We start from the raw sequence: 13,849 nt of genomic DNA on the forward strand, positions 1-13,849 counted from the left end.
TTCAACATCCATAATGTAGAACCAAAATTCAGCTACACTTAAGGATTTTAATATATGCCAAGATTTTCTATCTCTAATAGCCTTCTTCATTTGTAAGTGGGGGCATGACATGTGATTTCCTCTGTGAAATCTGCAGGCTTTTCTTTTTTAATTTACCAGTATTCCTAGAATGTACATCTTTGAAGAAAGGGAAAGACACATTTAGTAAACACCTCTTCCGTGTTGGACAGTGTACTTAGCACCTCACATATATTATCTCATTTAATCCTTCAACAACATGCTGAGGTGGAAGGTAATATGTTTATCTTTGTGGTGACCATGTGTGAGATTTTTCTGACTGACTCAGTGTCACTCACAATCTTTGTTTGTATGTGGTGTTGAGGATCGAACCGGGGCCGCACACATGCCAGGCAAGCACGCTACAGCTTGAGCCACATCCCCAGCTTTTTTTTTTTTTTAAGCAGCAAAGAGGTGTTTATTGCGAGCTAGCTCAGTCCTCCCAGTGTCACACACAATCTAGGGAGTGGCAAAGTCCTATTTATGCAACACTATCCTGGTGATTTTCTTTAATCCTCATTAAAAGCATTTATCAGCACATATTTTTATTTCTTAAAATCCAAATTGAATTACAATTTACGTATCTTTTGTTAGATATGTGCTAGAAAATTGTCACAAACATTGGCATTTAACCTTGCCTTGACACTTTGGACATGGTATCACTGTCTTACCACACAAAGTGGGGAAACTAAGACCCTGACGTCAGATGTGTTACTTATCTGGGTTCTCCAACTAGTATATGACAGTATGACAGTGCTGATATTAGAAACAAAGGTTTCCAATTCTAAGAACTGTGTTTTTCATAGTAAATTACAGTTGCTTCCCCATTTTCCGAGTACTCCTAACTACTTGTAGTCAATGATGAATGAAATTTTCAAGATTCTTTGAATACAGCTAGATCTAGGTTGATGCTAACAAGTTCTTTCTAGAACAGTGAAAGTAGTACCTGAGGTGAATAAACCTAAGAACATTTATAGATCTTACTTCATTTCAATATGGGTAGCAGTCTGGAGAAACAAATGAGGTAGTAGCAGTGCTGCAAATGGACAAAAGTGAAATTAGTCTAAGAAAATGAAAGTGACTTTGTAGTCCTCAATGGATTCTGAAAAGCCAAAGTGAACTGTCTTGGAGAGAAACAGAAGAGAGGCTGATTCATAGTGGGGTAGGGAGGGGGAGCAAGGGAAGAATAAAAAAACTCTAGATAGGGCAGAAGGGTGGGAAGGAAAGGGAGGGGGCATGAGGTTAGAAATGATGGTGGAATGAGATGGACATCATTATCCCAAATACATGTATGAAGACTCGAATGGCGTACATTATTTTGTATACAACTAGAGATATGAAAAAAAAAAAAGAGTTTTGGCATGGCAAGAGAGACATGGGGCCAAATAATCGGGGGGGGGGGGAGCATTCTTGTTGTCGAGAGAGGTGATGGACCATATTGGTAGCATAATGAAAGGGAAAGAGTCAGCACATCAGCCCAAAATAGGGTCTTTGACTTTTTAATTTTTTTATAGCATTTTACATCCTTGTGAACCCATATATATATATGGAGTTTCATGTCTTTGTGAAAACTGGCAGGAAACTCAGCAGCAGTGGAAGCCATGGTCTTTGGAAAAACTGCATGGTTCCCTATTTATACAATAGAAAAAACCAAAAGAGTGAGGCATCTCTGAAATTGTGAGCTTGCTTGCAGGAACCGTGGAATAGACTGGTTAACACAGGGTGAGCTGTGGACAGGCCAGAAGTTTCAGGGGAGCATTAATGGCTTGAGTTTAGATAGGTCGGGTGGCTTTCCCCATGGAAGCATTCTTAGGAACATGGATTGCAGATTGTTATGTTGTTTAATCACTAATAAGGAGAACTTGTTCTGAAGCTAAGAGCCCTGCTGGGTTGGCCAAACCACCACGCATTATTTTTGTAGATTCTGGGTATAGTGAAATATTGAAATTTAAAGGAAGAGCATGATGCTTACGTCTCAGCTTTACCTAAACTCCAGGTAAGTTTATAGCTTCTTTTGAGAGTTTTGCATCTCTCCTCGTCTCATGACTTTTTGCTGTTTCTTCTGAGAGTATAAGCATCCCCAAGTGACTTAAAAACACAATCAAAACCAAACAAGTCTCTTCATCCTCGTTATTTTTCTATTACTGTCCTTGCCCAGCTTTCATCCCATATTTTCCTCTTTTGTTTTTAACTCCCGGTCTCTATAAAGGGAATTTAAAATTTGTTATTCGTGTTTTCACCTCTCATTCACTCCTCGACTGATGGCAGCACCCCCACCTAAGGCTTCACTGCCCTCCCATGATGTTTGATGGAGTTGATGGTTCTCTTCCATGATGCTCGATTTTTCCATCTTCTAGAACACTCTGCCTCTTTGTCCACCTCCTGTCTTTCTGGCAGTTTCATTCTCAAGCTCTTTGGTGTCTTTCCTTGTTCTGCCTTCCAGTAGGTTCAGGTGTTCCCTAGACTGGACCCCCATCCCTCATCCCATTTCATTCTGCCTTCTCATGACTTCTACTTCCATTTGTATGCTAATGACCTGCAGCGAAATCCCCATCTCAACCAAAAACTCAATCTTGAACCTCTAGCCCACTAGACACCTCCATGGGCCTGTCATGACACCCCTGCTCAACATCCCAGTTTTCTCCTTAACACCTTCCCTCTTGATGTCGTATCATGGGGAACAGTGGAACCATCCCTACTGCTTGCTAACCTAGATGCTTGGAATTTGTACTTGACTCTCTTTTTTTCCTTTGTTTTTCAGTCAAACAAAGGAAAAAGCTCTCTCGGTTGTACCTGCTAAATGCCTACAACTGTTCTCCAGGATTAACTCATTTACCAGAGTCAATTTCTTGTCTAGACTATGCCCTTGCCATGTTTTCACCTGTCCTCCAAACACATTTCCTCCCTCTGCACCACTACCATGATATAATATACGTGGGATTTCACCTCTCCCTGCTCGAAGTTTTCAAGTGGATCCCCATTTGCTGTGTGTAGACTGTAAACTCCTTGGCAGTGTTTGTATAGCCATCTGCAACTGGGCCTACAGATATCTTCTGCTATCTTCCTCTACTCGTGAATCTCCCATATCGTGCTCACTTTGAGTCATCACATATCATCTTCTTTCTATCTCAGCTCCCTCACTGCCTCCCCCACCCCATCCATGGCTTATTTGCCTGGAAATTTATACTTATTTCTAGCCCATGTATTATCTCCTCTTACATTTTTAAATTTCATTAGAGTCTAATGCTCCTTTCCTGGGATCCCCCAAGTCAACCATTACTTTATTACTGCTTTTATTTCTTTCTCCAGAGTCTCTAAGTTTCTCAATGGTTGTTGTTGATTCCTTATCAGTATTTGAACCTCATAAGCTTTTTCCCTCTTGCTCTTCTTCTCACCAGGACATCCCATTCCACTTTCACTTTAATTCATGTCTCTAATGTTATATCCTCTGAGAGGTCTTCCTGATCTTCCCATCAGAAATCGCTGCCTCTTATTTCCCTTTGCCCCTTTATTTTTCTTTACTTCTTATATAGAGAACTGCATGTATTGTGATTATAGTCAGAGTCTGACACCCCCACTAGAATGTCAGCTGTATGCAGGGTTGTGCATACTCTCGGATGGCCTATTCCCTGGCACTTAGTAGGCCCTCAATGAATATTCTGGTAAATGATTGAATTATATCCTTTCCTACTAACATAGTACCTGGCACAGAGTAAACAGTAAAGGCTTATTGAAAGAATAAAATTGAAAGAATAAATGGGGAGGATGTCTTTGACCATTGTTAAAGAAATTCCCATGCTTGAACCCACCACACTGAGGAGACCCATGGCTTTTTGCAAAAGAGAAGCAAGACAGCTGGAAGATGAATAAAAATGACTGGCTAGTGGCAAAGTCCGTTCTCATCAGAATTCTAGTTCAGTTATTCAGTTCAGATTTTTGGCAAGTGATGCAGATTCTTTTTCAGAAAATGTTGATTGATTGCACAGTTGTACCCACTTCATTTGCAAACCTTCATTATCTCTTTTTCCTTTCCTCCCTCCGTCTGCATTTAGAAGGGGAGGAGCAGTGTATAATTCCACAAGGCAATTTTGTGAATAAACCCACTAACTGGCTGCTTCTTTCAGTCTCACAGTCTCCACACAGAATACAAGTGTCTGCTTGAGCTGTGCATTCTCTCTTGACTGAATCTCCTTGCATTCATTCATTTGAGCATTCATTTGATTACTTACTCATTCATTCAGTGAATCAGTTGTTCAGTCCCACTGATGGTACAGGGTTTATGTGGATGTTTGGTTCTTATCTGAAACAAGAGTTCTTGACCTGGGGTCTGTGGGTGGATTTCTCTGGAATTTTCTGTAATTGTATATGCAATGTTTTATGTTTGAATGTTGTCTTAGGAAATGAGTTTGCTTAAACAGCTCTATTATCCAAAGAAAGAAACATGTTAAGAATCTCTGATAGCAAAGGGCTCAAGCTCATCCTTGTATCTAAATTGCAGGTCCTTAAGTTAAGTTTTCTTTCCTAAATATGCTTCATGTCCATGATGAGGGCCCAAGTATATGATGTGTCTTGTCTGGATTCCAAGTCTGACAGTTTCATAAGCCTGTTGACTAATCTGTGCACTCCAAATACTGCTCATCATTCTTATTTATTTCCTCACTTGGCCTAAATAATACTCTCTCCTAGTCCCCAAGGGGCAGACAGCACTGATGACACATACTTTGTTCGGCTAACACGAGCAAGACCTAGCTCCCCCTCAGTTACCATTGATAATCATGCAGGCTTTGTTTATACGAAATCAGAGGGAAGATGGTAGGGTTTTAAGAGCTGATTTTGGTTTCCAGTGGTGGTGACTGTGTACGTTTACCTAATCAAGTTATGTCTGAGGCATTCAGCATCTTAAAATGAATGCCAATTACTGCTGGAATAGGGCATGAGTGAATCCTTCAAAAGGAAATTCAGTGGACAGTTGCTGACACTCAATGAATTGCTGGCTCTTTGCCCAAGTGTGTGTGAAATGTTTGCATTGGTTGGAGACCCTGATTGCAGTTGGCTCTCAGGGTTTGTGGTGTCAGTATAGATTTGATCTCCTGCCCTAGAAAAGGCTCAAGCTGGTGACAACATGCAGGGAAAAAGGTTCCAAGATTCCTGTTAAAATTGAGATCAAGATAGTTATTGAGAAGTCATCTTCAGCCCAGGCTCTGCTTTTCATGACCAAATACAGAGAGTTGGTGTGCTGAGCACCTCTGGTGGGCTAGGCACCAGGCACTGCAGGGTTCATTTGCCTTCTATGTTCTGGGCCCTGTTATAACTGCTAAGATTTCAGAAATGCACAGAACAACTCCTCTGGCTTGTGAAGGTGATAGCTAGTAGGATTGACACTATGCAAGTGAAATTCCAAGAGGAAAATTAAAAGTGGGTCCAGGCACATCATGAATCCTCGGACCTGCTCTATGAAGCACTGAAGCATTCTTTTTGACAAAATGAGAAGTTGAGGCTCATGGAACCTAATTTTTTCAACACCATCCAGCCAATTAGGGATAAACAGAGGATTTAAACTTAAGTCTTCCTGACTCCAGAACACAAATTATTCTCTGCAAACTACCTCCCGATAATAGGAGCCTCCCCACTGAGCTCCCATTCTAAGCAGAGAGGACAAGCAGCATCCTGGAAATGAATCAGATATCCTACAATAAAGACCTGAATCATTATAGTGCCACTCAGAGCTCCTAAGTGATATAACAATCTGTTTGGTGACTCAGTTGCCTTACATAGACCCAAGTTGGATGCTGTGATGTGAGTGTGCTCTTAGGAGCTTTGATGTAAGCAGTGGTGTTTAAGTAGAGAGAGAGGCAGACTTGTAAAGTTAGGGTTTTCAAATAGCAACAAGTGGGCATTGGGAATAGTGATGTGACTATTTGGCTGCATAGATGAGCTCCAAGAAGGTGAGTGTAATGGGGGTCCCAGCCCTACAGTGTCTGGTGGTGTGATCATCCATTCATGTTGCAGCCTAAGGAAAAGTAAGTTGGAATGGACAAGATGACGAGCCTGGAACCTTGCATACATAGCATTGTTGAATGTACCCTTGTCCTTGCCTTTGTATTTGACCAGTGTTTCTCAGAGTCCTGACCATCATAGTTGATTGAGCCTGTGACCTCATTCTCCATACCCCACTTCCAGCAGTATCCTATTCTGGGGCCTTTCCTGACTCTACTGCTCCCTGCCCCTATCCTGAGATGAGAAGCCCATTTTTTTGCATTTGATTTGTTTGTTGATGTGTCAGTCTCCCAGCTAGATTTTGATCATCTGGAGGGTCAGGGTGGTGCCTTCTCCTTTTATAGCCTCTGACATAGTGCCTGGCACAGACTAGAGGCTCAACAAATATTTTTACATGAATACTTATAGTTTTCTTCTGCCAACATATTTAGAAATGGAGATAGGAGCCTGGCTTATAATTCTAGCACCTTAGTGGGGTTAATATATTTCATATTATAAGCCTTCACTAAATTTTGGATGAATAGATGTGATACCACAACCCAAGATAGCTGAGCTTTGGAAATGGATCAGAGTGACTTCTATAGTAGGTACTGTCATAAACACAGTCTTGTGTCCTTTGAGCTACCCCCTCCTATTGCTTCACGAACTATTTGTGTTAACTGTTCCTTTGGCAGAAAGTTACCAAGCATGCTGCCAAGCATTGATGTGGCCCAAAAGTTAGAAAGAAAAGGCAGGATGGAGGGTGGGGGTGGGGAGGATGACTGAACATATGAATGATGAGCAGGAGGGGGAAGAGGACAAGAAACATTGCCTTCTTTCTCCCACAGAAACACAAGCTGCTTCCTGCAGATCCAATGTTTCTTAGTTCCCTGTCGTATCAGTGGCCTAGGAAAGCCCAGAGGATGGATGGAGCATTAGGCTGGAAGTAATAAGGTTGTGCCTGACTTACTTCAGTATTTGTAGCAGATGGTGTAAATGTCATAACAAGAAGCTTTGGGAATCAGACTGAAAAAAAAAATCAAGTTAACAGATATAGACCTCTTCCTTTTACCAGTAAGTGCATCTGACTGACACTGCATAGACTTACTCGTATTGTCCACTCCTTCCTACTGGGCAGGATCATGCTGCCACCTGTCAGAGTGCCCCTAAGGTCAGACAGCATGGCAGTCAGAAAGCAGCACTTGCTGTAACGACTTTTAAGACACTTTGGAAAGTGAAAGTATAATAGGTTCCCCTTGAGGGGAAATCTACCCCAGATTAAAATTTTATACTACTCACAAAAGTTTTAGGTATATTCACAGGGAAGCTGATTTCTCCCAATTAAAGGACAAGTGTTAAACTTTGCAAAGTTAGTGCCACATTCAAATTCCAAACTTGATATGTCCTCTGATGTTTTTCTCTTAGAAAGCTGTGGTCAGAGAGGGCTTGGAATCTTTCCATGAATTATGGCTTAGTTCCTGCCTGACATCCCCAGAGTAGATGGTTTATAGTGGAATGTGCTCATGGGAAGAAGAGGAATTTAAACAACAGCAAAAGGAACAACCTTCTTGTGTCAGGAATACATTCATACTTGGGGCCTGGACAAGTATCTGTGAGTCCCGCTCTGCATGACCCACAGGACTCTTCCAACACATGGGACTGTGGGGCTCAGCGGACTGTGTCTCAGTCATCATCGTGTCCTGGGAACCCAGTAGAGTGCCTGTCTCACAGTGAGGCCAACATGTCTTTGCTGTTGTAGCCCTGAGTCAGAGTAAATTAGTTCACGTTGTCTTGCTGAGTTCATGTTAGATAACATTCAAGACTGTACCACTCATAGACATCATGTCCTATATTCCAAAGTCACTTTATAAGTGTCTCACTCTTGAAACTTCTCCAGATTGAGGGACAGGGAATGCAAACCAGCATATCTTATATCTCTGCTGGGAATCCACAGACAGGAACTGATTTTTGTCATGACTGATTTTTTTTTAATCCTTTATTTATTTTGTGAAGAAAAAGAGCAAATTCTCAAGCAATCTACTGTGCAAAGGGAATTAAAGAGTTAACTAATCTTTGCATTTGAAAGCAATCCTTGTGACATCAAATTGATGAAGCCAATAAATATACTCAGAAAAGCCTTGGATGTCTTTTAGGTGAAAGACTAAATTCCTTTAAAAAGTGCCTTCAAAAATTAAGAAAGTAAAATTGGAACAGTTGAGTAATAACCATTTTTTTTAAAAAGCCTTCTTTGGATTTGTAACGATTATTTTTGGAGTCTGGAGGAATGTATGCATGTCCTTGTCTATCAAGCCTTCCCCCCTTGCATCTCTTGAGGGTTTCCCTCACATACCTACCCCCTGAGCCTCATCCTGGCTCTGGACCATGCCTGCATTTTCCTGAGGTTTTGTCCTCAGAGACACTGACTGTCAGGGCTTCCTCATGCCCTCAGATGCTGTCACTCCAAATGGCAGCTTAATACACTGCCTTAAAAATTCCATTGTCAAGGGGGAAGTGTGGGTTCTCCTGTGAAGAATGTTAATCACCCTATAAGTAGCCCATATGAGAGCCATACAGTAGTTCCTATAGTAACTACCAGATTGTTGGAGAAAGGCCATTTTCTTCTTTTGCCAGCTACAGATGGAGAAATATCTCATTTCCTTCAATGGAAAAGGAAGGTGAGGTGGGCAAAGCAATCTTTAAAATGGAAACTTTGTATGAAAAAGAAGTGCCTGTAATTTGTTGCTGATCAAATACATGAAAACGTCCTTAAGACTTATTATGGTGGTGTTTGGGTGCGGTTTAACATTTAAAGACTATACCATTTTGGTGGAAAATTGTAAAGACAAGTTTTCAAAGATCATTTAATTCTACTTAATGCTTAAGAACATGAAAAGCATAAAGCACTCCCTTCACTAAATAGACCTATCAGCAATGCATATTTCCCCTTAGTTCTTTAGTAGTTGAAGCAATACACATATGCTTCTTAGAGAACAGCAGACATGGCTTCTTTTTCCAAATTCAGCAATTCATTTGTATGTATTAAAACTATCATCCCTAATTCTTTTCCCTAATGCATTCCATCCAGACTTAAATTGTGGAGAAAATTTAAATGTGTTACATTAAAAATTTTTGAATCGGCATAAAGTTTCAATTCTGTTCTTGGAATAAATACCTCTTTTGTCCAAATTAGTTGTACTACAAAATATATTAATAATTTTGGGGATATGAATTATGAATATGAGTTTTTTAATTTAAAAAATTCCTCTAAATATAAACTTATAAATAAACCCAAAGTGTATTACTCCTGAATATAGGAATTTTTTTTCTTCTATTTTTAGTCTGGTCCTCATATGCCTGATTAACAATGCTCTTCCCTATTTCTCCTTCCTGGTCATCAGTTATCCTGCACTTTAAATGGCAAATACTAATCTTGGTGAAAGTGCATTGAAAAAGCCTTGTTATTGTTTGTTCACAGATACTTAGATGATGCACTGCATGAAAACTCCACATGCTTTCAATAGTACTCTGTGCTTTCAGCAGCAATTTTAATTATAATATTGTTATACAGGTCAAGCTGGTACCCAGCATTGTTTCAGTGTCTCTTCTCCAAACCTGAAATTCCCCATTTCAAAGTCGTACACAAACAAAGAGGAGTTTCCCGTTAGCAGATGCAATTTATAACTGTAGGCAGAACTCTGAGGTCCAGAGTGATTGTGAAGATTTAATCCCAGGTTACATGCAAACATAGCAGTTTTCATTTTGATAGGGAAATGCATACACACACACACACACACACACACACACACACACACCATAAATTTCCGTAGTTCTGGTGAAAACCCTCCCTGGCTTCCTTGCCCCATAGTGAGGAAGGCTAATTGAGATTCTTCAAGGGAAATCCCTTTTCTTTTCCTTGGTAGCCAGGGAAAGACTCATTAAGCATTCTGTACTCCATTCTTTAGCAGACCCTGACTTTGCTCAGCCCAAATGCTGAAGCCCAGGGAGTGATGTCTGCGGATTCCATTAAGCACGTACTTCGGGCCTCCCTTCTTCAGTGTGGGAAAAGATCCTTGCTTGTTCCTTGGATGAAAGTCAGAAGGCAGCCAGGAGAGGTGACCTGGCATGAATCTTGCCTTTTTACTGGCTGAATGATTCCATTCTTGAGATACTGATACTACCTGTAGAACTTACAGGCTGCAATCTCCTAGGATTCTATATTGTTCCCCACAGCTTTGGGAGAGGGGGTGAGAAGGCACCTCTAAACAATCTTCCCTACCTGCTGATGATGACTTTTTCCTAGTAAAACAAGCTATGGCACCCGTGCTGCACGGTGTCTTCACTTTGGAATACCTCTTTCAAGGGGATTCCTTCTGTAGCAAGCCTAGCTGTAGTTCCCTGCCTGTGCCCTCAACTGTGCTGGCCAGGGATGATGTGGGGAGGGCTACAAAGGAAAAGGGCAAGGCAAGGCACAAAGCAAGGAGGGCCATGACTTTCCCCCTTTTCATTATGTGTATCCACTGAGCTGTCCTGTTTCTGTTTTGTAATGGGTTCTTCTATGGCAAGTTGACCTTTTGGTTGAATAGGTCAAACTCCCACGGAGTGCTAATCCTCAGCCTTCCTCAGGGGTGTGCATCCCTGGAGGTGAGGAGCCCTGGCCAGGAATATGACTGGGCGTGTGTGGTAGATTTCTGAAAGAGGATTGTCTTTTATTGCATAGAATTAATTCACAAAGACCACCGTGTGAGATTATGCCGAAGAATCCAGATTGGGACATTTTTTTAGGTGTGTGTGTGGGGGGTAATTTACAATTTACTAATTTACAATTGACATTGTTCGGTGGGGGTAAAACTAATTTTTTCAGACATGTGTTTTAGACTATGGTTTCCTTATGTGTCTTCTATTTTTTAATGAGAATAAGACCACATGCATGGTCCTATAATTTCATCAGATCATTTGGGGGTTTCTGAAAGAGATGGTCAGGTCAGGATTTGCTTAGCTGATTTTTTTAAATTTAAAAAATAATACTTCTCCCTATATATTTCTTCCATTTAAAGTATCTTAAAATCTCGGCTTTTTTGTTTTCAACTCTTCTAAAACATGAGAAAGTAGGATTGTGGTGCTTGTTAATGACAGTAACAAAGTGTACCTACTTTTGTTTTAAATGGCTTTTTCTGTTGGACTATTTATTGGGTTTTATAACACTAGTTACTTTATGGTAAGTAGCTAAGAGATTTTTTAACATCAGATTGGCACTCAGAAAATCTTAAAAGATTTTTAAGTTATATTATTATGGTTTTATTTTTTTTTCTTGTGACAATCTTTATAAGATCTTCAAAGTACACAGCTTTCATGCCTCACTGTCTGGAGTTAGTGACATAATCTTCATAGACAAGGGATGGCTCGTTCCATTTATTTATCAATGTGCATGTGTGTGTGCACACGCACACATGTATGTGTAGATGTATGTGTTTGGCTTAGTGTTCTTTAAATTTCAAAAGATTAGCTTTTAGTTGAAGAAACAAATGAAATATGTCAGATGAAACTCTTACTGTTCAGCAATAATGAGTATAACTTGAGCCTGGCATGGTGGTGGAAGCCTGTAATATCAGTGATTCATGAGGCTGAAGCAGAAGGATCACAAGTTCAAGGCCAGCCTCAGCAACTTAGTAGGACCTTGTCTCAAAATAAAATATAAAATGAACTGGTCAATGTAATTCAGTGAAAAAGAGTCCCTGGGTTCAACATCCACAGTACCAAAATAATGATGATGATAATGATGATGATGATAATAATGGTGATGATGTTATAGGGGGGAAGAAGGGAGTGGGGGTTTAGAAAATGTCAACTTCTAAAATAGAGAAATCTGAGAGCAATTCATAAGCCATGTTATTTTTCTGAAGATGATGGACCTCATTGAGGAAATGCTCTTTAGTCCTTCTTTGAGCATTAATGATACTCTATAAACACAATGAGATTAACAAAAAAACAAAATAACTATGTTCACAGTATTCCTGAATTGTCAGTGTCTCAATTCTCAAAATGCCAAATGTGATAGAATAAGTGCAAGATAAGAAGTCTGTATTTAACATCTATTCAGTTACCAATAATGCTAGAGTTAAAGCAGGGCTTCTACCAGGGGCATAATGGGCCCCTGTTTAACATATTTATGTTGGTTGTAAAATTAGGAAGTGTCATTACAGACCCACATCACCTGCATAAGTGTAAAACATATAAATCAAGAGAAGTTCCAGTGCCATAAAACTGCCATTGAATAGAATAGCATGAAACTACTTACAAGATACTTGTATATTGTGCTAGCATGTATGAGGATGCACTCTCAGGTTTCTGGAGGATTTGAAGAACAAAGAATAACTGTGCAGGTAGGACTCATGGACCTACGACCTGAAGAAGACATTTATTTAGAGAGCAGCCTAAACAGCCTAACAGGGGAAAGGCAGGAAAAGAAAGGCCAGAGATAGCCAGGCTTGAATAACCTCTGCCTGTTATTCAAGACAACTGTTTCTGGGCTTCTACAAAGCGTTTTAGTTGCCATCTGTTATTACTGGAGCTTTCCTCATGGGCCTTCTAACAAATAATGCTCCTTTACATTTCCTGAGGTTTTAGGGTCCCCTGTATGTTAGTGGCCCTTGCTTTCTTGGCCCCCCTCTTAATCCAGTTCTTCATAGAACAGTTCATGTTCTGTAAAGTTAGTCTATTCTTTTTTAATGAGGTGCAATGGTTTATTTTGAACTTTGTAATTGAAAGCCTTGAAGTGCCCCCCAAATTATGAACTATTAATAAGGATCTTTCTGAATCCTAATTACTGCCTCTGAAAGAAAGTGGACACTTTAGAAATTTTTCGACTCCCCTCTTCTCCCTCCCCAAAGCCACCCACCCCCATAATCTTAAAAAAAAAAAAGGCTGCAGATTTTATTCATGTGGGATCATTCACACCAAGCTACCATAATGTGCAATTAACACTCTAGAAACTGAAAACAGTATTCAGCAAGACAGCTGCATTATCAAAAATGCCAAAGGAGTTTTGAAGGGAGTAATGTGCATGTTAGAATAGAAAATTAATCAGAAACGCATGCACACAGACACACAGACACACACACACACACACACACACAGTAGTGCTGTCTTAAATATATCTGAATATTAAAAATTTTTAAGTCCTATGTCCATACTTACAATAAAGATTAATTTCAGGATGAAAAACTGAATTTTTTTCTGTTTTAAAATTATTAGTTGTATGTTTTACTCCTGAAGCTAATGAGGATGTTAGAGTAGAAATCTCCCGGATCCCTTCCAGCTGGAATTTTTTAAAATAATAATCACTCTTCAATTATATTTTATAAATTTTCCCATTGAAAAAATATCCCTTTTATTTTTCTCTTGCCAGTAATAATGATACTTAACACTCAAGCTATTTTCAAAGTGCTTTTCAGACATTGCAAACACTGACTCTCAATTGCAGGGGTAAACTCCCTACTTTTGCACAGCACAATAATCGTAAGTGCATTTATAGCATAATCCCTTCTAAGCTACGGATACGACCGACTGACTTAGTAACTGAAATGAAACAGGATTCTCCCAGCAGCATTTTGCTGAAATTTTCTTGTTAACTAGCTGAAAGTGTTTTTAACCATAAGAAAGCAGGGGATTTTGATTTCTATTTTCAATTAGTGGTATCTAGGCTCAAAGAAGCAGAGGTTTATGATAAAGTTTTCAAGAAAAGCAGGACACAAAGAATTCACTTGTTGGACATATAGATCTGAACATTTCCTTTTATAACTGAGAGCAGAGTTTTAGA

The 13,849-nt window shown here is 39.8% G+C and overlaps 1 protein-coding gene across 6 annotated transcripts in view; it reads left to right on the plus strand.

Annotated features, from left to right (window-relative positions):
• Window positions 1–13,849, plus strand: part of Npas3 (neuronal PAS domain protein 3) — an 830,756-nt gene that overhangs the window by 392,676 nt on the left and 424,231 nt on the right. The window lies entirely within an intron of this gene.

Source organism: Urocitellus parryii, chromosome 6 (assembly GCF_045843805.1).
Source record: "Urocitellus parryii isolate mUroPar1 chromosome 6, mUroPar1.hap1, whole genome shotgun sequence".
In the NCBI taxonomy this organism is placed as follows: domain Eukaryota; kingdom Metazoa; phylum Chordata; class Mammalia; order Rodentia; family Sciuridae; genus Urocitellus; species Urocitellus parryii.